Source organism: Anabrus simplex, chromosome 2, assembly GCF_040414725.1.
Source record: "Anabrus simplex isolate iqAnaSimp1 chromosome 2, ASM4041472v1, whole genome shotgun sequence".
Classification (NCBI taxonomy): domain Eukaryota; kingdom Metazoa; phylum Arthropoda; class Insecta; order Orthoptera; family Tettigoniidae; genus Anabrus; species Anabrus simplex.
The window spans coordinates 645,761,918-645,787,202 of record NC_090266.1 but is presented as its reverse complement, the minus strand read 5'-3'; the positions used below and the strand labels follow the sequence as shown (position 1 = coordinate 645,787,202).

The following is a 25,285-nucleotide window of genomic DNA, read 5'->3' as shown; positions in this document are numbered from 1 at the left end:
TTAATTATTCGGCAGTACAAATCAGTTACCCTTCATTAATATTTGGATCAACGAATCTGGCAGATTTTCCCGGGCAAAGTTACGTGTTATTCATCTTTAAAATTCATCGTGTGTGTGTGTGTGTGTGCAGAATACCTCCTAAAATTGCTTGTCAGTTTCAGCTTCTACTGTACGAGAAGAAGGAAGAGGATCGCCACGTGTTGGATCGAGTGTTTCAAGATGTTGCTACACTATGAAGAGGAAGCCTGCCACAACTCTGCATTGAACATCACGGCTACAATGGTGTGCTAAAATGTAGGCGATCTTTGACATGGGGAGATAGCGACCAGAGGCAGATAACCCACCACATGTTCCAGATCATCGGCAGAGATCCAGTTTCATCATTCATTTAAGTACTCTTTTCTAATGTTTATCTGTTCATCTTTGTAGAAATAATGCTTACTTATTCATTAGTGGCAATATTTCTTCTAGTCTTGCAGTAGTTTTGAATATTTTCATCCTTCTTTCACATGGTATATGGTAGTATTTTCATTTGTGTGTGAGTGATTATTGGTCTCTATTAGAATAACTAGAACGTGCGTGTGTCTTCTACGATTATTCTAGCTGTCCCATTTAATAGTCTAGTGTGATTTAAAAATTATTGTCCCCACCGATAATTAATAATTCAATTTTGAAAATATTTTTTCTCAGAAGTCGTGTGGGACAGATTTACGGCATGTTTTGTCACGCCGGATTCTATATAAAATTTTCTTCCTCTATGATTTAAGGCGTGTTAGTGTCATCTGGCATATTGTCGAACCCTAGTTTACGCGAATTTGAGATCTAGCACATCTAATAATAATAATAAAATTTTCATCTCGGGTTAAACAAATGAATAAGGGTCATGAGTTTAAATAATGCTTGATCTTGTGTGTAAGATGTTAATGTGTGCTCAATTAAGATGAATATGAGCCAAGTCCCCATAACTAATCAAGACAGTTTTTTTTTTTTTTTTTTTTTGCTAATTGCTTTACGCCGCACCGACACAGGTATGTCTTACGGCGAAAATGGGACAAGAAAGGGCTAGAAGTAGGAAGGAAGCGGCCGTGGCCTTAATAAGGTACAGCTCCAGCATGTGCCTGGTGTGAAAATGGGAAACCACAGAAAACCATCTTCATGGCTGCCGACAGTGGGGTTCGAACCCACTATCTCCAGAATACTGGAGGCACTTAAGCCACTGCAGCTATCGAGCTCGGTCATTGCTCCTTTTTATTTTGCTTACACTTAAGAATCTGAAATAGACCATATAAAAATACCCTTAAATTATGTTCTCCACGCGATAACCGCACACGAAACCGAGGGTCTAATCAACGCACGCACACACTAAGCCGTGACCTCTCCTCTACCTTGGCTCAGCCTAATATAGTTTATTAAAAGACAGACAAATGACGACACCGTCGTTATAGTACAGCAGTTAAGATAATGTTTAGCGCTGCTAAACCTAGCTAAATTATAACGTCCTTCTTTCTGCCTAATCTGTTTAAATATCGAAGACCACTGCCGAAGCAGTATTTAAGGTTTTTCCCTCAACTATTACTTTGCCTAATAATATTAAAGACAACTTTTACAACTGACTAACTTTGTGTCTTGATTGGGAACAATTCGTCGCATAGTCTAAGCCCACGTAATGTTGACCTTAGGTGATTAGAAAATATCTCAGGCTCCGCTCGGAGCTCTTATAGGTTGACGTGCTCACTCTTCAATTCTAATCAGCGAATGACAAGGAAGATTACCATCCCGCCGATTTTGATGATGTGATATTTTACAAAAATTGCATTTTGTCTCCTCTTGGAACCTAATTGTTGTGATGGCAATTATAATAACTAGAAACATCCGTAGATCGTGAATTCGACCTTCAATTCTTCCACTGGACATGATTAAAACCAGAAAATTAACAAATTACGTTCATATCACTCCGCCACGTGTTTCAAAAAAAAAAAAAAATCCCTGCCGTGAGAATATAGAAGAATCGTCTCCACGTGCCAAGGCCGTGAATACCAGGTGTATGCATAAGTTTTTGCCGGTTTTTGTGGTAAAGAAAACACGTAATTTTCAAGGGAAATTTATTTCTTGTTTATTCAAAATATTGGCCATCGGCTTCTACAACACTTCTCCCATCTTTCAGGTAAGTTATGGATTGTCTTTTCCGGCAAACCTTTCGTCGAGCCATTTTTCAACTTCCTCGAAATTGTTGAAGTGCTGTTCTGCAAGCGCGTGACCCATTGATGCGAAGAGGTGATAGATGGTGGCAGGTCGGGGCAGTACGGCGGGTGAGGAAGGATGTCCCATCCAAGCGATTTCAAGGTGACTTTCACTGGTTTTGCTGTGTGAGAAGGCGCATTGTCGTGTAAAAAATCACTTTGCCATGTCTTCTGGCCCATTCCGCTCGTCTTTCGATCAATGCGTGATTGTATTAACGGTTTCACTGAGTTTCAAGAGTTCATAATACACAATACCGCTCTGGTCCCACCAGACACAAGCATGGTCTTCTTGCCGAAGCGATTTGGCCTTGGTGTTGAAGGACCGGCTTCGCCAGGTGACAGTCACGATTTTCTCCGCTTCAGATTTTCAAAACAAATCCATTTTTCGTCACCCGTCACAATTCGGTAGAGAAATTATTTTCTTTCGTGGCGTTGAAGCAGCACTTCACAAGAGACTTTACGATTTTCCATTTGCTGTTCATTCAAATCTTATGGGACCCATTTACCGAGTTTACTGATCTTCCCCATTTCTCGTAAACGTCTGCTGATTGTTTCTTGTGACACATTTAATGCTTGTGCCAATTGCCGTTGAGTATGAGTTGGGTCATCATCCAGTAACGCCTGCAATTGCTCGTCACGCACTTTTGTGGTCTACCAGAGCGCGCACTTTCACATTGAAATCACTGCGTTTAAATTGTCGAAAAAGATCAATCAATCAAATTAATTATTTCATTCCCACACCTCGGGGAGGGGTGGGTGGGCCGTCAGCTATACGTGTAGCTCTTGGGCCATGGAATAGGAAGGAAGAGTTATGGGAATGAAATAAGTGAGTAATATGTGTATGTCTTGTACATACTATAAATGGAATTGAAATATATAGAAAATACCTGACTGGCGCAGAGGGATTGCCGCGGCGACAGGACGGACCCCAAGGGAAGCCCGCAGAGCAACCCATCCAGGACCCCTCACGCTGCGGGAAAAAACGCAAGTGTGGCCGTACACTAAGTGTTATGTTCCGAGCTGTCAGTGGAGATATGGCGTGGAATGACATTAGTAGACGAATACGTATGAGTGGTGTCTTTAAAAGTAGGAAAGATCACAATATGAAGATAAAATTGGAATTCAAGAGAACAAATTGGGGCAAATATTTTTTATAGGAAGGGGAGTTAGGGATTGAAACAACTTGCCAAGGGAGATATTCAATAAGTATCCAATTTCCTTGAAATCATTTCAGAAAAGGCTAGGAAAACAACAGATAGGGAATCTGCCACCTGGGCGACTGTCCTAAATGTAGATCAGTATTGATTGATTGATCGATTGATTGATTGATTGATTGATTGATTGATTGATTGATTGATTGTTTGATTGATTGATTGATTGATTGATAAATGTAGAAATGTAGTGTGTCCAAAATGCTACAAAGAATAGCCGAGTTGTTCAAATGTTAGTAGACAATAGAGATTCTGTGCCACCTTGAAGACCAAAGTAAGCGGTACGAATTAACAAACTGTGTTACTGGGAGTTTTTGTGTGGTACCCTTCCATTCACATCAGCTCATTTGTATCAAACTCGGAAACAAGCAACACGCCTCAAAATTTTTTCGGCTGTGTGGCCCTCATCTCTATTTGCAAATCAGTCGGCCCAAGAAAAATATATAGGCAGACGCCTAGTTGGCTGTCGCCTCCCCGACAACACGCACTCCTGCCTCATCACAGGCGTGGACACCGTCCTCACTGAAAATGACATCCTTGCTGAACTACGTAACACCGGCGCCCGAGTCCACGATGTCATCAGGCTCCTGGAACACTCCACCTACTCACCATCGACGTACGTTCTGGCCTATGTACACAGCCAAGAAGGAGGGGAAAACCTCCTAGACAACGGCATGACCATCAAGAACAGACGCCACAAAGGGGAGCCCACCCCGGCGTACATAGTAAAGCAGCACTTCGATGACCCTAGCACTACTCCCTCCGTCAAAGACCACCAGCCCCCACCCCCACCGCCTCCCAAGTCCATTTTTTCCACAACTACTACTACCACCACTTCCACCATCACCACTTCGGCCTATACTCCCTCCTATACTGCCACCATTAGTACCACGTGTAGCCACCCTTCTCTCCTAATGTCAACATACACCACCTCCCTAAACTCCACACCACCAAGTCCCCAGCAACCCCCTACCAACCTCACAGAGGCAACCATCGCAGCACAGCCAGCCACACAAGGGAACGCAGACGCTGCAACACCGGCACCTCAGCAGCTTCCACCTCCGAGCTGTGTAGATGCAGCCATCTCAGAAGCAGAAATACTCCGAGAACTCCAAACAGCAGGAGTCCCAGCCCGCCGCGCGTACCGCATCTACAACGTCAACGGCCCAACGTTCATGGCGCGGCTACAAGTCTCCTCTGAAGATGAAGTACGTCAACTGATCACCACCGGCGTCCGAATTCACAGCCAGCACCACCGAGTGGAGCACTCTCGCTCCCCACTACACACAGTGCGCTCCCCTCCTAACAACTCCCATCGCCGCCCCCGGCCAGCCTCTCCGACCACCCCACCCCCGCAAGTTGTTTACCAACCCACTCCCGAAACCCGCCACTTCCCACCACCGCTCCCGATATTAGACCTACTCTGCCTTCTAGCCATCTCCATCGCCAATATTACACCAACCCTCCACATCCTTACATCACAACCCTGCCCTAGCACTCCCTACTAAACTCTCACATTGAATCTACAAATTGTACAAGCACCATATGTGTCTGTAAACAACTCTATGTAACTCTGTATATGTATCTCTCTGTATGTAAGTAATTCTTAATAAAAAGCACAGGAACAGAACTGCACCCCTTAGCCAAGAGGCCAAACCTCCATCACACCCCCATATAATACATCACCGTTTCTCCCTCTTCCAACTCCATCAATCCTCCAAACCCGCCAAATCTCAGAGAGAAGGCGTTACCTTCTAGGTGGCTCGCCCCTCCCCATCGGGGAGGGAATGAAAACTTTCCCCTTGGTCCTTGGTATAAATATATATATAAATGATATGAGTAAGGAAGTGGGATGAGAGATAAGGATTTTTGTGGATGATGTTATTCTGTACAGAGTAATAAATAAGTTATAAGATTGTGAGCAACTGGAAAATGACCTCAATAATGTTGTGAGATGGACAGTAGGCAATGGCATGATGAAAACGGGGTTAAAAGTCAGGTTGTGAATTTCACAGATAGGAAAAGTCCTCTCAGTTTTACTTACTGCGTTGATGGGGTGAAAGTTCCTTTTGGGGATCATTGAAAGTACCTAGGTGTTACTATAAGGAAAGATCATAACTAGGGTAATCACAAAAAAATGGGATTATAAAGAAAGGATACAGATTTCTGCACACGGTTGTGAGGATATTTTGGGACTGTAGTAAGGATGTAAAGGAGAGGGCATATAAGTCTCTGGTAAGACCCCAACTAGAGTATGGTTGCAGTGTATAGGACCCTCACCAGGACTACTTGATTCAAGACCTGGAAAAATCCAAAGAAAAGCAGCTCGATTTGTTCCGGGTGATTTCCGACAAAAGAGTAGCGTTACAAAAATGCTGCAAAGTTTGGGCTGGGAGGACTTGGGAGAAGGAAGACGAACTGTTCGACTGGGTGGTGTGTTCCGGGCTGTCAGTGGAGATATTTACGTAGAATGATATTGGTGGACGAATACGTTTGAGTGGTGTCTTTAAAAGTTGGGTAGATCGCAATATGAAGATAAAGTTGGAATTCAAGAGGACAAATTGGGGCAAATATTTGTTTGTAGGAAGGGGAGTTAGGGATTGGAATAACTTACCAAGGGAGATGTTCAATAAATTTCCAATTTCTTTGCAGTCATTTAAGAAAAGGCTAGGAAAACAACAGATAGGGAATCTGCCACCTGGGCGATTGCCCTAAATGCAGATCAGTAGTGATTGATTGAAAATATTCCTGTTGCAATAAGCAGCACCTAAACATACACTGTTCAAATTATTAGATTCAACAGGCAGATCAAGCCCTTTTTTAATTCGCTTCGCAAAAACATGTTGAGAAACATATTTATATTAACAAAACTAGTATTTTAGCATAACATCAGTCCCTTGCATAAGTTGTTTGCTGTTTGGAGGTATCTCCAGTTAATCTAGCCCACTTTTGTCATTCATCACACCAACTTCTTAACTTCATACTAAAACTTAATCAACCTGCAAAATTACTACTACAACATTACAGTTAAATCCCTGAATACAACTGAACAGTTTAGTACTTTGTGTGGTACCCTTTGTATTGAATGACACTCTTTAGCCGGTTTGGCATGCTTTTCTCAATATTTACGCACATATCCTTCAGTTCCACATCTGTATACCACAGATTGTTTATTTCTGCAATCAGCTGATGTTTGTTGGTTATGTTCTTTTTCATCATCTTGTGTTTCATGAAGGTCCATACATTTTCTATTGGATTCTTGTCCGGACTGTTGCCCGGCCATGGAAGAACGCTGATATCCTTCTCCTTTAAAAATTTTGTGACACTTTTGGCCTTATGACAGCGTGCACTATCATGCATGAATAAGAACCATCGTCAAACCATTCTTCGGCCTGAGGAAAGAGTTGTTCTTCAAGAACCCGTTTGTAATTGTCCTGTTTCATTGTCCCCTCCAAAATTTGAATTCGTCCAGGCCCATAGATGGACATCACACCCCACACCATCGTTGCAGTTGGGTGTTTCACAGTCTGTTGTATGCACTCCAACTTGTATTCCTCTCCACGTCGACGATGTACATATCTTGAACATTCTTCAGAAATGCTGAAATACGACTCATCACTAAAACACACTTTCTCCCATTCATCAGACCAGTGCTGAAGTTCGTTTGCCCATTCCAAACGTGAATGTGCCATTGATGGGGTGCCCTACGCTTCCTTCCTTGGTCTGCACGATTTAATGCCCTCGCTACACAAGATCCTCCGGACACTTCCAGGAGGAACAACTGCTCCATAACCTGCCATTTTAATGCTCAAGTCCTAAGAAGTGCATTTGCTATTGAGAAGAGCCAAATTTTTTAGTGTTCTAATGCCTCGTGGAGAAAGATTTGATTTTTGCCTACACTTTCCCACTCTATTTTGATGATAAGTTGTATTCTGCCTCAATTCTGCACTAATTCTACTCACTGATTTTTGACTTAAAGACACTTTACGTGCAATTTGCCTCTGTGAATACCTTCCTTCACTCAGCAGAGTATTGACAACTGCAATTTTACGTGGGGAAATGCCTTCGCCTTTCCCCATTATCAGAAAACAATCCGATTATACGGTACACAGCACTAGAAGTTGGAAAGAAACAACTGACTGAATAAAACTGCATGAGATCACTTTAAAATTAATGGTTAGAGATAGCTACACTGCCCTAGCAACAGTACAATCCACCAACAATGGCCATAACTACAGTTTTTCTCTGTTGTCGGAAGCAAGAATCCAACTGCTACTTGCAGTCATAGAGCAGGCAATGACTCTCCCTCCAAAACAAAACTGCTGAAGGTCAAAACAGAGCTGCCAACAGCTTGATGCATTCATAAACTGTGTGGGAATTGATGTTGCACATGTTCACCAACAATCCCTTTTATCAAGAGGTATCTTAAATGTATTTCAAAATAGCATGAATTTATCTGTTGAGTCTAATAATTTGAACAGATCTGGATACAATGTTCCGGTTTTTGTTTTGCCCGGAACAGTCCTCTGAAATTGCAATCAACTTATTCCCTCGTATATCGTGATCTTAAAAATACTTCAGTAAGCAACTGCCGATTTCCTCTGAACCCGTGGATGCTACTGTTTCATTCAAAACAAAAAACCTGGTGAGGAATTACAGGGACGAATGCTAAAGTATTTGTCCACAGTTTCTTCTCATGGAACATTGGTCCTGTCGAGTGTTTAGGAGTGGGCAATGCTTGTTGGAGATCAAATGTTGTTATAATGGATATCTTTACCTAAAAATGCCCGGTCCGATAGTACTTTTATATTATCTTGGCCTGCCTGGGCTTTTCTGAGATGTAATTCCTTCTCTATATTTATTTGTCTTCGCTTTTCCGTATTGCTGTCGTCGTTTCTCGCAGCCGCCAGTTCAATTTATTTGAATCGCACGTTGGGCAAGTATCTGTTTTTGGCAATTTGAAAGACATATTGAAATCTTCAATAAAGATGCGATGATACTTGTCGAAAAATACAGGCTTTGCTGCGATATCAAGACAGTATTCATCTACACTGACTGACAGAGCAAATGCAACACCAAGAAGGAGTGGTCAGAACTTTATGCCAATTGCAGGGTAGACTGACGTCACTGAGATATGCTCATGATGTGAAATGCGCCGCTGTGCTGCGCACGTAGCGAACGATAAATGGAGCACGGCGTTGGCGAATGGCCCACTTCGTACCGTGATTTCTCAGCCGACAGTCATTGTAGAACGTGTTGTCGTGTACCACAGGACACGTGTATAGCTAGGAATGCCAGGCCGCCGTCAACGGAGGCATTTCCAGCAGACAGACGACTTTACGAGGGGTATGGTGATCGGGCTGAGAAGGGCAGGTTGGTCGCTTCGTCAAATCGCAGCCGATACCCATAGAGATGTGTCCACGGTGCAGCGCCTGTGGCGAAGATGGTTGGCGCAGGGACATGTGGCACGTGCGAGGGGTCCAGGCGCAGCCCGAGTGACGTCAGCACGCGAGGATCGGCGCATCCGCCGCCAAGCGGTGGCAGCCCCGCACGCCACGTCAACCGCCATTCTTCAGCATGTGCAAGACACCCTGGCTGTTCCAATATCGACCAGAACAATTTCCCGTCGATTGGTTGAAGGAGGCCTGCACTCCCGGCGTCCGCTCAGAAGACTACCATTGACTCCACAGCATAGACGTGCACGCCTGGCATGGTGCCGGGCTAGAGCGACTTGGATGAGGGAATGGCGGAACGTCGTGTTCTCCGATGAGTCACGCTTCTGTTCTGTCAGTGATAGTCACCGCAGACGAGTGTGGCTTCGGCGTGGAGAAAGGTCAAATCCGGCAGTAACTGTGGAGCGCCCTACCGCTATACAACGCGGCATCATGGTTTGGGGCGCTATTGCGTATGATTCCACGTCACCTCTAGTGCGTATTCAAGGCACGTTAAATGCCCACCGCTACGTGCAGCATGTGCTGCGGCCGGTGGCACTCCCGTACCTTCAGGGGCTGCCCAATGCTCTGTTTCAGCAGGATAATGCCCGCCCACACACTGCTCGCATCTCCCAACAGGCTCTACGAGGTGTACAGATGCTTCCGTGGTCAGCGTACTCTCCGGATCTCTCACCAATCGAACACGTGTGGGATCTCATTGGACGCCGTTTGCAAACTCTGCCCCAGCCTCGTACGGACGACCAACTGTGGCAAATGGTTGACAGAGAATGGAGAACCATCCCTCAGGACACCATCCGCACTCTTATTGACTCTGTACCTCGACGTGTTTCTGCGTGCATCGCCGCTCGCGGTGGTCCTACATCCTACTGAGTCGATGCCGTGCGCATTGTGTAACCTGCATATCGGTTTGAAATAAACATCAATTATTCATCCGTGCCGTCTCTGTTTTTCCCCAACTTTCATCCCTTTCGAACCACTCCTCCTTGGTGTTGCATTGTCACTGTCAGTCAGTGTATATAGTGGTTGTAGCAACTTTCTATATAATATTCCCGTGACACATAAAATTTATCACCGTTATCTTTTCTAGTATAATGACTTTTGTATTTCGGAATACTTTCTGTATGTTTCTTAACTAACTGCACCTGTTCCTCTGAACAGGCATGTGGTCTGTGCTTGTGTTTGCCTCTTCTATCTTCTGGTGGAGTAGTAGCCCCTGTTCATTTTTGATTGTGTATTTTTCTACCCTACCTCGAATGCTTAAACATGCAACTTTACAGACATCGGTGCTTCTACCATATTTTATAACACTGTATCGCACAGTGTTATTACGTTGCATTGCCTGTATATTTTCGTTTTTCTGGTTCTAGCCGCATGGAAGCAAACAATTAAATATTTTGTCTGTTGAAGTCCCCAAGGTTTCTAGAATGACTTGTTTATACTCTGTATAAACCCCTCCCCAATCCGTTCAAAACTCTCTTTTTCAGGACATTTACAGGAAGTACCAACTATATTTCTCGCCTGGATCACTGTTCGTTTTTTTGGTAGTGTACTCAAGTACACTATTCCTTGCAAGTTTCTTCCGTTGTTGTTTGTTCACTTTCTTTTTCCTTTTTCTTGATGTTTTCATTGCGATGTCTTCATTCGGAGGGTCAATCATGTTGTGGTCCTCTTCATTCTGGTGACAAAATGATATTGTATAGAAAGCGTCATTTTAATAGTAGGCGTTTTAAATCAATAAAATGGTAACCTCACAAATGGCATGAATAAAATGGTAATCTATAAATACGGGTATACTTCTTTTTGTAAAATTCGTATGATTTTTACAGTACAGTGTAGTTGTATGAATACACACCGTATATTAACTGTACCTCAGTATTATGAATAAATGTTGTAAGTCGCGTTAGGAGTAAATATTCACATAGGAAAAGCTCACCCTGAGAATAGGAGAAATAAAATCAAAACACAATATGCTAGTAACACGAATGTTGGGGAAAGCTTACAGTTGACAGAAGACACCCCAACGGTCGCTGATCATGAAACTGAAAATAGTAATCCTATAAAGAATTGGGAGGATAGGATTTCAAACATTATGCAAAACGGGGATGCTACACAGCTGGAATCTTTTACTTCTGAGGTTATGCAGTTCTTTGCAGATCAGGTTAATAAATTACCTGGCCCTCAACATCTTGCTGTTAGATATTACAAAAGTAGAAATTTACAAAATAATCGTAAATATGACCATAAAACCTCTAGTAACCCACAGCGGAGGTCTAAAAGGCAACTATAGAAAAACAGAGAGCGTTATGCCTACGAGGTAGCCCAATATCATTTCTATAACTATAATTGCTCGCAAAATTTTGGACAAAACGAATAAGGCCTATTCTTGTAAAATCGCAGTAAGTACGATTTCAGATCATTTTGAAAAGTCTTTTGGTACCGAAAATAACAATTCTCCTCTGTCTCTTATGGAAAAAAAGCACTGACTTACCTGATGATATTAATATTTCAGTAGATGATGTCCATAAAGCATTATACAAAATTAAAGTTGACACCTCACCAGGCCCAGATAATATTACAGTTCGTATATTACGGCACCTCAGGGCTACAAAATTTCTGACGTTACTCATCAACACGATGCTTAATTTTTCCTACTTGCCTTCAAAACTCAAAATGGCCAGAACAATTTTAATACATAAGGGTGGAGACATAAATGATATTAAACAATGGACGCCTATAACTATATATTCGGTGATTAGGAGAATAACTGAACGAGTTCTAGATACGAGACTGCGTTCATATGTCACACTAAGTCTTCACCAGCGTGGCTTCGTGCCATTACCTGGAACTCATGTCAATGCTTCCCTCGTGAATGGTTGCCTCCAGGATGCGAAACTCAACAAAAATGATTGTTGCATCATTTTTTAGATGTCATAAAAGCATTTGACTCTATCGGACATGAACATATCAAACGATCTCTTCGACAATCTGAAATTCCTCCTAACTTATGTAGATTAATTGAAGCATTTCTTACAAAGAACACAGTTCAAGTGGAAGCTGATCATAAGAAATCAAAACCCATCGAAATTAAGTGTGGCGTAGCTCAAGGGTCCCCTATCTCACCACTGCTGTTCAATTTAGCAATTAATGCTGTAATACAAAATCTCACTGACCATGATATATCCTAACATGATGGCTATATTTTATCTGATGATCTACCGCCGTTATCCTTAGTTGCTTTCGCAGACGACCTAGTCATACTCAGCAAAACCGAAAATGATGCTACTACCTTGTTAAATTTGGCTGAAAGCAGCTTTGCAGAAATTGGTTTACATATCCATCCTCTTGAAAGCAAATCTATAATCCTGAAAAAAGGAAAATTAACTGAAGGAAACGTCACTACAGTCGAAGAATCAATAATCCCATCGATAAAAACAAACAATGAACGAATCAAGTATTAAGGAATAGACTTCAACAATGAAATCTCTCTTGACAGACATAAACTAATAAGCAAAATAACTTCCGATTTAAATAATCTGGTAAAAATGAAACTTCTAAAACCAGAGCAAAAGATCAAGATTATTAACGAGTTTGTTTGGCCGGGTTTGATCTATCCTCTACAATGTGCCCCTCTGACACAACTATCAAACACTTTTATTAAAGATCAGGAAAAAATTATAAGAAGTTCTGTAAAAGAAATAATGATGCTGCCTGATGATACCCCAAATTCGATGCTGTATAGTGCCAGAAGTGTCAGAGGGATGGGAATAATTTGCGCAGAATGGGGAGCTAATATACAGCATTACAATATTTGTAATCGCTTACTCCATGTTCAGGACGTTCACCTACCATACGTAAGGAAGTTACCTGATGAACAAGACTCCACAGACTTGACATAAAAAAGAAAGTCTCTCCCCAAAAATTGACGGAAGAAAACTACGTGAAATTATGAGAAATCGATCCTTTCAGTCGTGGTGCCAACTACCACATAAAGGAAATGAGTAGTGTTATATTCAGACTGCCCGAAAGCAAACTCCTCGATGTCTCATAAATCACCTCTGTCCTCTTCTGAATACATAAATGCGGTGAAGATGATATGCAACCTCACCGCAGTCAGGTCGGTTCCCGGTAGGTCACTCAGCCAAAATGGCTGCAACGAGTCAGAAACCCCTGGACATGTGTTGGGATTCTGCCGGAGCGCTGAACTAATGCGCAACCATCGCCACCACCATGTAAGATCGTCGATTGCTCAAGGCTTGAGACAGCGTGGATGGGAGGTGCACGAGGAGGTTCACTGCGTCTCTACCGATGACTCTAATCGGAGGGCGGACATCGTAGCCATCAACAGAGAGGACATTAAAGCGATGGTCTTAGATCCCACCATTCGCTTTGAAAGGGACCTGGATCAGGCTCGCGATGTGGACCTAGGAAAGCAAGCTATTTACGTTCCATGCTTGCCTTATCTTTCATCTAAGTATAAAATACCTATCGATCGGTGGATCGTCAGAGGCCTGCTATTCGGAGCAAGAGGCCGACATCGAACTTCCTACAAAACTTGAAAGCTCCATTTTGCGAGTTAGAAAAAATAGTAATACAGATACTGAGGGACTCTCTGCAAATCATTCACTTCCATCTGTACCTGAGAACGTGATTGACATTCCTCCCCCACTAACCCTGGGAAAAAAGAAGATAACAGCTCCAACGATAAAACTGATATTGTTAAACTCCATTGAAATTGAGACTGTATTCCGGATCCAAATGCTCACCATCATTGGAGGACGAATGATTTATTTCTTTAATAAATCTCTCTCTCTAGCTGACTTCTTTGCTAGATTCAATTTCCTAGTAAGTTCCTTCAATTTCTCCCTACTTCCACAGCCATTTCTAACTATTTCTTTCCAACCTGCACCTCCTTCTTGGCCTCTTTTGTTCTCTATTATAATATCGTACGTCTTTACCATACCTTACCACCTTTAAAGGTACACACCTGTTTTCACATTCCTAAACAATTGCTTTAAACGCATCCCAGAGTATGTTTACTTTTTTATTTACCATTTTCCGTAGATCATAGTTACTTTTTAAAAACTCCCTCATGCCTGTTTTATCAGCCATATTGTACTGCCTAATAGTCCTACTTTTAAGACCTTTCTATCACATTTATTTTCAACTACGACAAACGCTTCTTGATCACTAATACCATCTATTACTTCGGTTTCTCAATAGAGATCATCTGTTTTTTCCAGCACCACGACCAGAATATTCATCCCTCTAGTTGGTTCCAATACTTTCTGAATCAGATGTCCTTCGCATATTAACTTATTTGCCATTTGTTGGTCATACATCCTGTCGTTCGCATTACCTTCCCAATTGACATTTGGTAAATTGAGATCACCCACTACAATCACGTTCCTTTCCATGTCGTTTTCCACATAACTGATTATCTTATCAAATAATTCTGAATCAGCGTCAGCGCTACCCTTTCCCGGTCTGTACACTACAAAGACATCATGTTGCCTATTATATTTAGAAATGAGCCTTGCCCCTAGAATTTCATGTCTGTCATCTTTAACGTTTTCGTAACTTATAAATTCTTCTTTCACCATAAAGAATACTCTCCCTCCTACCATTCCTATTCTATATCTACGATACACACTCCAGTTCGGTGAGAAAATTTCTGCACCCTTTATATAATTTCTCAGCCGTGATTCAACTCCTATTACAATATCTCGTGAATATATATATCTATGAAATTACTTAATTCTATTCCTTTCTTTACAGTACTTCTTCAGTTCAACACTAACATTTGTATGTCATTCCTGTTTGACTTCCAATTCCATGTTCCCTTATCACCGCTCCCTAGATCACCCCGTTTCCCTGAATGTACCTCCCTATAACCTTTCTACACAAATTTCCTAACTTATACGTACCACTTTCGTTTAAGTGAAGGCCATCTGAGCGCAGATCCCTATCTCCTACCCACCCATTAGGATCTAGAAATCTCACTTCCAATTTCCCACATACCCATTCCAGAGTACTATTTAAATACCCAATATCCCTCCTACACAGTATTTCACTGATAACAATCTCCGCTTTCTTAAACTAGACCCTGCTGCATTTACCACATCACACACATCCCCGACAATGTTGGTACTTATACTTGCTTGCCTTACGTTGTTGGTACCGACGTGAAACACTACCACTTCTCCCTCCCTTCCTTCTTCTCTTCCGCTTTCCTCAACATTTGCCTTAACCTACTTCCTGGATAACACTCTACCCTGATTTCCTTCCCTCCACACATTTTCCCCACATGTGTAATAAGGCCCAGAGCCTCAAACCTACCCACGTCATTCGATTTCCTCCCCTCCGCTCCTGCTCAGCCTTGTCTTACCTGACAGCTGCAGAAGCTACTTCCTCCTCCCTTTTTTCCCTCCCATGGCCCTGTTCCACCTGTTTTTCCTATCCTATATTCTACATTTCCCTTCCTTACCTTTTCGTTTCCTCCTACTTCCGCACTTCTCAGCAACAGTTCCCTGTTCCTCATCTTCCCTCAGTTGTTCTACCTGCAGTGACTCGTACCGATTTCTCACAGACACCTATCCTGAATTATGTTCCTGAATAAAACCTTTAGACTGCAATCTCCTTCCCCTTAAAACATTAGATCACCTGTCTTCTGCAATTGCCTCCTTTCCTTCTCACCGCTCTTTTACGCCTACTGTATCCTGTACATTGTTTGAGGGAGGCCTACTTTCCTTCCTGTCCTCTGAGAGAATCCTAATTATCTCCCTCAAACACTCCAACTCCTCCTTCATACTCCTTAATACCTGGCCGCACCGAGAGTTCCTACACTTGCACTCCTTAGCCATTGTTTACGGAATAATGAAAATAAAATACAAAATAACTTATTCTGTGCACAAAAAATGAAAGGGAAGGAATATTGTCTAGGTTAGTACACAAATATCACACGATAATAAGGCAATTAATATACTACTACACTACAATACTACTCAGTCGTTCTATATTTTTATCCTACAACGCCCTAACAGGATGAAAACTGCGGTACATTACTGAATACCGAAAGGAATACAAAAGAATTACATAATTCGAAGCTGCAGAGAAGCCTATCATAGTTACAACAAAAGAAATATAGTAAGAGATTTTCTAAGAGATAGGCCTACTTCTACTACACAAATATTTCACAGTAATAGAATAACCACGCTAATTTTTTATAAGATACTACAATACACTACAGTAATTTTTAAACTACGTTCAGACGTATCCTAATTACAATAGGTTATTACTAAACACAAACAGAAATGAAAATTGCAATTAAAGTTTGAAATTCGCAAGAACTACTCAAGGATTACCAAAAAAGTTAAATGCGTAGACAGATTATTATTATTAGTACTATTTTATCCTACTATGCTCTAACAGAAATGAAAACTGCCGTTTGGTTAAATGCTGAAGTATCGAAGAGGGTTACCGTGCACAAAGATACACACGAATATAGCAGGCAAGGTACTAATCTAATATACAGTATCTACACTACAGTTCTCAACTGAATTGTGGTTATGTGATTATTACAGCTGGTAGATTACTATTATTTTCACTACTCCGCGGGATGGAGAATAAAGGTGTCCTTAAATGCTGAAAAATAAGAAATCGTCTACAATAATTTCTCTAAAATGTTCTGTCGAAACTACGCCGGGGACTTGAATTACAATTATTAGTATATAGCGATTTAATTAGGAGCCTGCGTGGCTCAGACGGCAGCGCGTTGGCCTCTCACCGCTGGATACCGTGGTTCAAATCCCGGTCACTCCATGTGAGATTTGTGCTGGACAAAGCGGAGGCGGGACAGGTTTTTCTCCGGGTACTCCGGTTTTCCCTGTCATCTTTCATTCCACCAACACTCTCCATTCTCATTTTATAGCATCTATCAGTCATTAATAAATCACTTTGGGAGTGGCGACCCCATCGTACTAATAGCCTATATCTGCTTCATTCATTCCATCCCTGACCCGCTCAATGACTGGAAAACAGGATGTAGGTTTTCATTTTCAGCAATTTGATTATTATTAGCTAACCGCACTGGCGTAGCCAAGAGGGCGGGGATCAGGAGTGTGCCCCTTCAAAGAAATGTTTCCTGAAACTAGAGCGAGGATCAGCCGTTGTTTTACGTACGGAACGAACAAATTAAAGAACTTACGGTACGCCGAAATGTTAAATTAATATAGCGACAAAGTATCTGCTAGCTAGGCTCAGTAGGGCCATACATAATTCTCCATGTCTGTACTGCTTGAAGGAGCTTGAATTAAAGAAAAGCACTTAGGATTGTGATGCGCGGGGATATTCCCCTGTAGAGGCCTTAGTATTGGGAATATAGCAACGTGCTGACAAATGTCAAGAGATGTTGAGAAGGGCAGTTAGGAAGGGATTACTCTGTAGGGGACCGGAACATGACAACCGAGATAACGGGGGCCACGACCAGAAATATCTTCTTGTTAGCTTTTGTACCTCGGTTCCTGTCCCAGGACCGTGGCACAGCGTGGGCGCGGTTGTCGAGTTGTACCATGGTTGAGAAATGTGCTTTATTGAAGTTGCAGCGTTGGGAAGGCTGTGACAGAATTGTAAGCTGCACGTTAGTTCCTCATTTCGTGCCATATGTGTAACTTTTTGAAGATGGACCGTTTTGTCATAAAAAAGTCAAAACTATGTACATCCTCGGTAAGTTATGAACAAGTTTTTTTATTCTAACAGCAGTACTATCAAGCAGTAATAAGACATGATCACGGATATGAGCCTAAGTTCTATAGGCAGGACTTTCTGTTTTGTCAATTGCCTCGGGATTGATTGGAACCTCAAATGGCACCATCAAAATTGCGGGTAACTCTTTTGTAATTGGCGTGCGTGATAAACCAGTTGCAATGGTTGTATCTTCTCGTCAAGACGGCCGAGGCTTGAATCGCAGTCAATGCATGCAAAATTATTCAACTGGAAGTCCCGTTCTATTGATTCGGCTTTTACTTAAAACCATAGATCCCGTTGCTTACCTTTCTTTAGTATTTTTGTGCTATAACTGTATCCAACCATTCTTCGGACTTACTTTCTACCTTAAATGGTGAATGGATTTATTGGCGTACCTAGAAAAGAATTTCAGTGTGTGAGGTATAAGAACAGGCCAATAGTGTGGATACGACTTTTCCTTGAGAGGGGATATGAAAAGAAAGTCGGTCCTACCGAGAGCGGTGACGGATCTTCAATAGATATTGATGGTTTTAATTGTTACCATGCAATTACTGTTTATCCAACAACCGAAATCATGTCTTCTGTACTCTTAACATAAACCGGCTGCATTATTGAAACTGTTCGTAAAAATTAATAACATCGTTCTTCGTTTGTGAGGAAGTAGAATCTTCATTTAACTTGTCTTCTTAAAAAACCGAACCATTTTGGTACTACGTCCCGTGAAGGTGACTACCTGCCAGGTCATAGATATTTCGATTACGGGGGACTCAAAGCCAACTCTATTGCACCCACAAACAAGTCTGTGTTTATATAGAATTTAGACGGGGCCATTATATTTCGCCGTTAGAAGCGGTGTCGTAATGAGCGGTTTCGACTGTAAAATATATACTATTATTAGCGTCTGGAATCCGCACGAATCCACCACTCTTACTAGGAGCCAAGGGCACTCATTTCCTTATTAGGTATACTATACCACCTAAACTCTCTGGAAGTTTTTATACCTACCAAAATAAAATTCCCCCCACCCACCCCAAACTGAAATCCTGGCTAAGCTACTGGCTAACCACTCTTAAATTCTGAAAGATCGAGGGTGCGAAGTACAAATTACGGACACTTGAACTACCTACTCAAAACTACAAATGATCATAATACAGGAATCAGCTGATTTCTATTTCTATTTTCTTGACTACTATACACTTTGTTCACAACTGTAGCCAACAATGCAATATTTGAATACGAAGAGCGAGAATAATCGATTACAATACGACTACTGTTAATTGTTTCGCCAGGGAAATGCTGTATATTCTGTTGAAATAATTTCTTTAAACAAAATTTACAACAGTATCGCGTTACTTAAAGAAATTATTACCTTCGTGATAGGTGGAACAGTTTAACAGCTATTTGAAATACCCTGTCTGTTGCCTACACTAACATAACCGCTGCAGAAGTTACAACTCTTTTTAAAATCCCGTATTTGTATTCTATCAACAAACCTACTGATATTTAAATAATAATATTAAAAAATTATATTTCTTCTTTCACGCAATCCTAACCTACAATTTGTAATCTAGCGAACAATAAATATTACAACCAGCTATTTCGGCTACGTTCCAATTCACAGGAAAACAATGCAAATATTAGAAAACTGCGATACGTTACAACAATCTGTCCGCCTCCGTAGGGTAACTGTTAGTGTTATTAGATACCGTCCTCGGAGCCCGGGTTTGATTTCCGTTACTTTTTGGACGCTTTTTATTCACCTTTCCAAAATTACAAAATTACAAATTACAAATGACATTTCAAATTATTCAATGAACAAGAGGAAAAACCAACATGACAGTCTAAAGAAATGTAGTGAGCTGAAAACCATAAGCGCACCTGTATAATGGTGTAAGAATGTTGAGACTAATGTAAAGAACAAAGAGCACTTTATAATTTAAGGAAGGAAATAAAAACATAGAATAATACTCTTTTGAAAAAATACAAAGCCATCTCATTGTTGTCAAGTCCCATTACATCACCGTGTAAAATACATAAAATTAAATAAAAACATTTAAAAATGAAATAATTGTTTCGCAGATATCTCTATATTGCGGTTTTTTACCATTTCCCAATGATCAGTCTTAATTGATCTAACGAACTCCACCAACGTCCATCCACTCTTATCGCATGATGTCAAATTCCAATGCACTGCCGCCGCTAGCAACCAAGTTACAGCATTTACTTCTGCTTTTTTCGCCAGTTTAAATTCTCTACTCATTAACTGCATATTCGATAACTAAGACAGATCTCCTTGTACTTTCCGCACTGTATTGACAGTCCATGTCCAGGCAGGTCGCGCTTCCTGACAAGATGTAACCCGGTGCACTGTGGTATCGAGCTCGCCCCAATGTCCACACTTATTATCTTCAGACAAGTTGTGACGAAAGCGCTTTGTTGCAGTTGGAACGATGTCATTAAGTACCGAGTAGACTGATGATCTCCACTGTGTTGGTACTTGTTCATGTTAGCATTTGACCAAACCATTTTGCATTTTCTTTGAGGGATTTTTTGTTCAATCGGTATTGGTCTCTGTAATCCTTTCAGCAATGATGGTTCGGAAAGCAGGATGTTTGTGCCTATGTTGACCACCTCTTATATCAGGCTCAGGAGGTTGGAGAAATGTCAGTTCTGTTCGAGATTGCAATCCTGATAGCGATTTACGTATCGTTCTTCCCAGTAGAGCCTTACATTTCAGGTCTACACAAATTAGATGTAGTCCTCCATGTGTAATCGGCAAATGCAGCTGATCACGTCTCATCCGAAACAGAGAACCTCTCCGAAGATAGTGGCCTATACAAAGTCCTATACGCTGTGTTATTTGTTTTGTTGCAGGTAGAACTTGAGCAAAGTACCATATTTTGGATAAAACAAACACATTAATATGCCATACTTTTTTTGGATGAAATTCAGAGACCTAGTATGCTGCTGCATAAATGTGTTTCCAACTTTATTAGGTATCGACATCCAATTCTCAGTTAGCATATCTTTAAAATTTTGTTGGAAAACAACTCCTAAGATCTTCAGCTTAGTTGCAATGGGCAGTGATATATTAGGCGCAGGTGATTGATATCGGGCAAAAAGCAGCATTCCGAACTTTTCTTATTTACCTTCGATCCTGAATCTTCCGTTCCTCAAATTCGTGGACTATGTTTAGAGTTCGCTCATCGTCGGAAGGTTCTGTTAGGATAATACAAACGTCGTCAGCATACGCTCGTACTGTCACTTTTTGTGCACTTAATGGGGCCAGTTATACACTGATTTATTCGGTGAAGAAATGGTTCTAACGCTGCAATGAACAGAAGCAGAGAGAGGGGACATCCTTGAAGAACTGATTTCCGTATAGGTATTTTCACAGTAAGTTGTCCATTTATAATTGTCACAGGTGTAGAAAAGGTATTGAAAGTGGAAAGAGTTTATTAAAGACTTTATTTGTAAACCTTCCGTAGTACTTGCTGTATGATCTGAAGTGTTGTAATATGTTTTATTTGTAACAACATAACCTGTACAGTGTAATATTTCATAACATATGGTATTTGTAAATAGTAGATTTCAGTTCTGTACTTACTGGAAGTATCCAGAAATGTTACATGAATTTTTGAACAGGGTGTGTTGCATTTTGTTGGTTATGTCTTCTAGAATATATGTTCTGACTATTCTGGAAATGGAAGATTCCCGAACGTGCGTTTTCGAGAATATAGTTTAAAGTTCGCGACTGGAGTAGGAATTGTGATTGGTGAATCTGGGTAGCGATAGGCGGACTCGTGCATTCTGATTGGCTACTCCAAAGCCAGGGTTTACCTTTATAAAGAGAGCGAGGCAGCATTTCGTGGTCTGACTAGTCGGTCTTGGCCTGTCTGAAGTTTTACGTCGTCAGCGACGCCTCGCTACCGGGATGGGCCACTTTCGGGTAAGCACTCTTGAATTCCGTTCCCGTCAAAAATTTCCGTAATGTTCTCTTGCTATTTCGTGTAGGAGTCTGCCCTAACCTCACCTAGATTCGCCACTCAATTAGCTTTTCAGCTGGGCTTGCCTGTTTGTTTTCGAGGCATTCCCCGTTCCTTGTTTCGATAAATATGTAAAGCGTAGTTTAATATATTTACCTTGGGGTTTTGTCTATGGTAGTTCAGTGTCACTTGATGTATGTCAGAGTTTTGAAAAGTACACTTAACTTCAATGTAGATGGTAATACCGTATTACGTTTCTTTTAACCTACTAAATTTCATTGTACATCTGGATTTGTAACTAGAAGTATAGTTTGTTAAATCTTGTGTGGCGGTACCTTCCGCATGGCGGAATTTGTTTGGAATGTATTTGTAAAATCCATTTATAAATAATATTTTTCAAAATTAAGGATCACGGTTGATTATTTCTGAAACTGCAATCTAAGCCATGTCCATGACTTTGGTAGGTTCCCAGCCTCTTCCCACCTTCCTAGTTTATTGTCATCTAGTTGGCCCTACTGATATTTGCTAAGTTGTTTTCGGCGGAGATGCGCGTAGTTTCTGCTGATGTTTCTCTGAGTGTGTAGTAGTTTTTGGTACTGTGTAATTGCACTTAATTTCCTTCCTTTACGGTGTTTAGTTTTTGTTTAGTGTAACCCCTGTAGTAGCGGTAACATTTGGTAGCAGAGGCAAGCGATAGGTTGCGGACGAAGAAAAGTGAACCGTGATCATACCTAACCTAAAACACCGTAAAAGTTGTGATTCGTGTATCGCTTGAAATCTTGTTTCTACCCGTCAGGATGGCTCCCGCTGTTCCTAATCCTTTCCATCTGAGAAAAGCTGAAACTCGTTTATGAACTTCGTATCCGAAAAATTAATCCAACAGGCAATGTCAGAGATGACACTAGACTATTGAGACGGTCGCTTAACTTACCTATAACCATACCTGATTAACCACAGACGAGTTGCGTGAGTCTTTGGCCGTGATTAAAGATAAGTTAGCTGAATTTAACGCCATTCTTTTGTCCTTTTGTGGTTCTAAGCCCTCGCATGTCCAATTAGTGCGGGTTAAGGGGCAGTTATTACATTACTTAGACAGAATTAAGGATTTGTTGTCTCTCGAATTGCCGGAAGTTGAGCGGCAGAAATGTCAAGCCTTACTAGTACAGTTTTCGAGAATTTTCGACAGAATCAGTGGTTTGCTTGAAGGCAATAATTTGAACAACACAGTTTCTGAAATTCAAGTGTCTATCCCATCTGAAAGGTGTGACAGTGTTAACTCTGGTGATGCATCTGTTGCTGCTCAAGTGTGCAATCTGACACCTAGTGCTGATGTTATTCAAGAGTATGAGGTGACTGGGATCTTCTGTTTCATTGTCTGGAACTAGGACACCTGTAAGTCTTTCTAATGATCTATTTCCTTTGCATGTTGGTACCCGTACAAGTTTTCCTGTGCTAACTGGTAATTCTGTTGAGGCTCAGTGTCTGTCCTTTATTGTTAATCAGCCCGGTTCGGATGCAATGGTGCAAAACCACCCCCCTGTCTTAGCGCCACCGGTATCAAGTGCTGTTTTAGGTTGCATAACCTCTACACAACCGGTTGATGCCCAAATGGTCTCTCAGATTAGTGAGAACCTTTCTCAAATGAGGTTGTCTGCGCCTGTAACGTTGCAGGCTAACGTTAGTCCTAACCTATCCTGTACTCCGACCTTTTCACCAGGACACCCGAATCAAAGGTACGAGGCCTCAGTAAACCCTCTGGACTATTCTAAGCTTCCCAAACAACCCCTACACCTGTTTGTCCCCAGATTTTCTCTAATCTGCCTCACCCGTTGACCACTGTGTTTAAGGGAGTCTCTAAATTTTCAGCTAACTCCGTAGATGAGGTTATTTCCTTCCTTCGGTTCCTAACAGAGTTCAAGGATCAGGCAATAGTGTATAATCTCAGTAACGACAACGTATTTCAAGTTCCATACCCGCATGTCTCTGAAACTCTTTCTGAGCATATTTCAAGGCCATTTCGGAAAGATGGTCTGTAGATCAATTTCATGCCCATGTGCTTGAATATTTCATTCCTGCTCGTGCCTTGTCTGTATTAGTGCAGAAGCACTATTTCAGAGTACAACATCTCAACGAGTCATTATCGGAATATGGTCAAGATATTAAGCTCCAGGCTAGGGTTTTCCGGCTCCACTATTCGGAGGCCCAGATGGTTGCCAGCATAATTGAAGGTCTCGCACCGAACTATAGATCGTATCTGGCTCTTTCACCCCGACCAGCAACGTTCGCCCAGTTGGAAGCCGTTACAGTGTCTGCTGAAGGCATTCGATATGCTGACCAGTTACGCCTTGCATTAGCCCCACCTCCTATAAACGTGTCCTCTCCTCAGGATTCTAAATCCACCCCATCACCTGCTTCCAACTCGCGTAATCCTCGTTCGTGCTTCAGTTGTGGCTCCACGGCTCATCTCAGGCGGGATTGTCCCAAGGCCGGGGCATTAGGCAATGCGAAACCTGCGATGGGTAGAGGCCTTTCCACCAATTCTTCTTGGCGTAACTGTGGATCAACTAGGCACTTCTCTAGGCAGTGCCCACGTAACACTTCTGGCTTTGGACCCCCAGGCCATAGTAATGCTAGATGACTAACCGCCAGTTCTGATGGTAAACCCCATAACATGGCTTCTTGTCTTGTCAATCATGACTGTACCTTGGATGATTTACTTAATTCTGAGACTAATGATTGCTCCCAGTCTGACTCTGGCGTTCAATTTTTGCAATCTTGTAGGATTTCTGCCATACCAGTGGCGGCGCGTGACTTTCATCACTGGGGGTTCAAAAGAAGAAAAAATTGCCTCCCCCCAACCTCTCCTCTTCCCATCTCCGCCAGCTTCTCTTCCATCGTGGGCCGTAACCTCCTAAACTAAGATGACATAAGTTCTAGAAAGTGATCAAATACAAGAGGAGCAGAAAATACGGTAGGCCTACATGCCGAGTTTTACCACATGCAAAATAAGAAATAACTGCTTCATTGAAGTCCGCAGAGTCTCGAACAAAGTTCCTTTCAATTGACAACATAGCAAGAGCAATAAGTCTATCCTCGGTCATTGTGCTGCGCTAGAAAGTTTTTATTCTCTTCAGGGTAGAGAAACACCTTTCTGCTTCCGATGTCATGGGAATAGTAACAACTATATTTAAAAGTTTTCATTGGTATTACCTTGCCGCTATTCTTTGCCTCAATGATTTTTGAGTTAAGTTTCTCTCCAAAAGGTAATTATTCCAAAGAAGGCAAATTAATAGGTGTTTAGTAAGTAATGATATATTTGGGACAAGATATTAATTGGAATTTGACAGTTTAATGTGACTTTTGGTAGTAACGATGCTTTTCAACACTAGCGCTAGTTACGTGTTCTATTCTCTGTTGCCTAGTCAAATTCCCGTAAGGCCAACAGATGGCAGGCACATACCCCAACCCCAACAACACGACTAGCTAGTCTTGAGACAGTGGCCTATTGCGCATGCGTAAAGAACAGAGATCCGTTTCTGCGATATCCTGGTCTTGCCTTAGTGCTGGCTTTCGTCCCCCCGCACCTCGCCACTTCCTTCGCCTATGTACGGACGGAGAGATCGCCTTTGTAAGGGGGTTCATTCCAGACAAGT

At 41.7% G+C, this 25,285-nt stretch overlaps 1 protein-coding gene across 1 annotated transcript in view; it reads left to right on the top strand.

The window, feature by feature from the left end:
* The first annotated feature begins 306 nt into the window (after window positions 1-306).
* Window positions 307-25,285, top strand: part of LOC136862989 (uncharacterized) — a 199,891-nt gene continuing 174,912 nt past the window's right edge. Inside the window, exon 1 of the mRNA XM_067139293.2 lies at window positions 307-392. The gene's annotated coding sequence lies outside the window, so the exon portion shown is untranslated. The remainder of the gene's footprint in view (window positions 393-25,285) is intronic.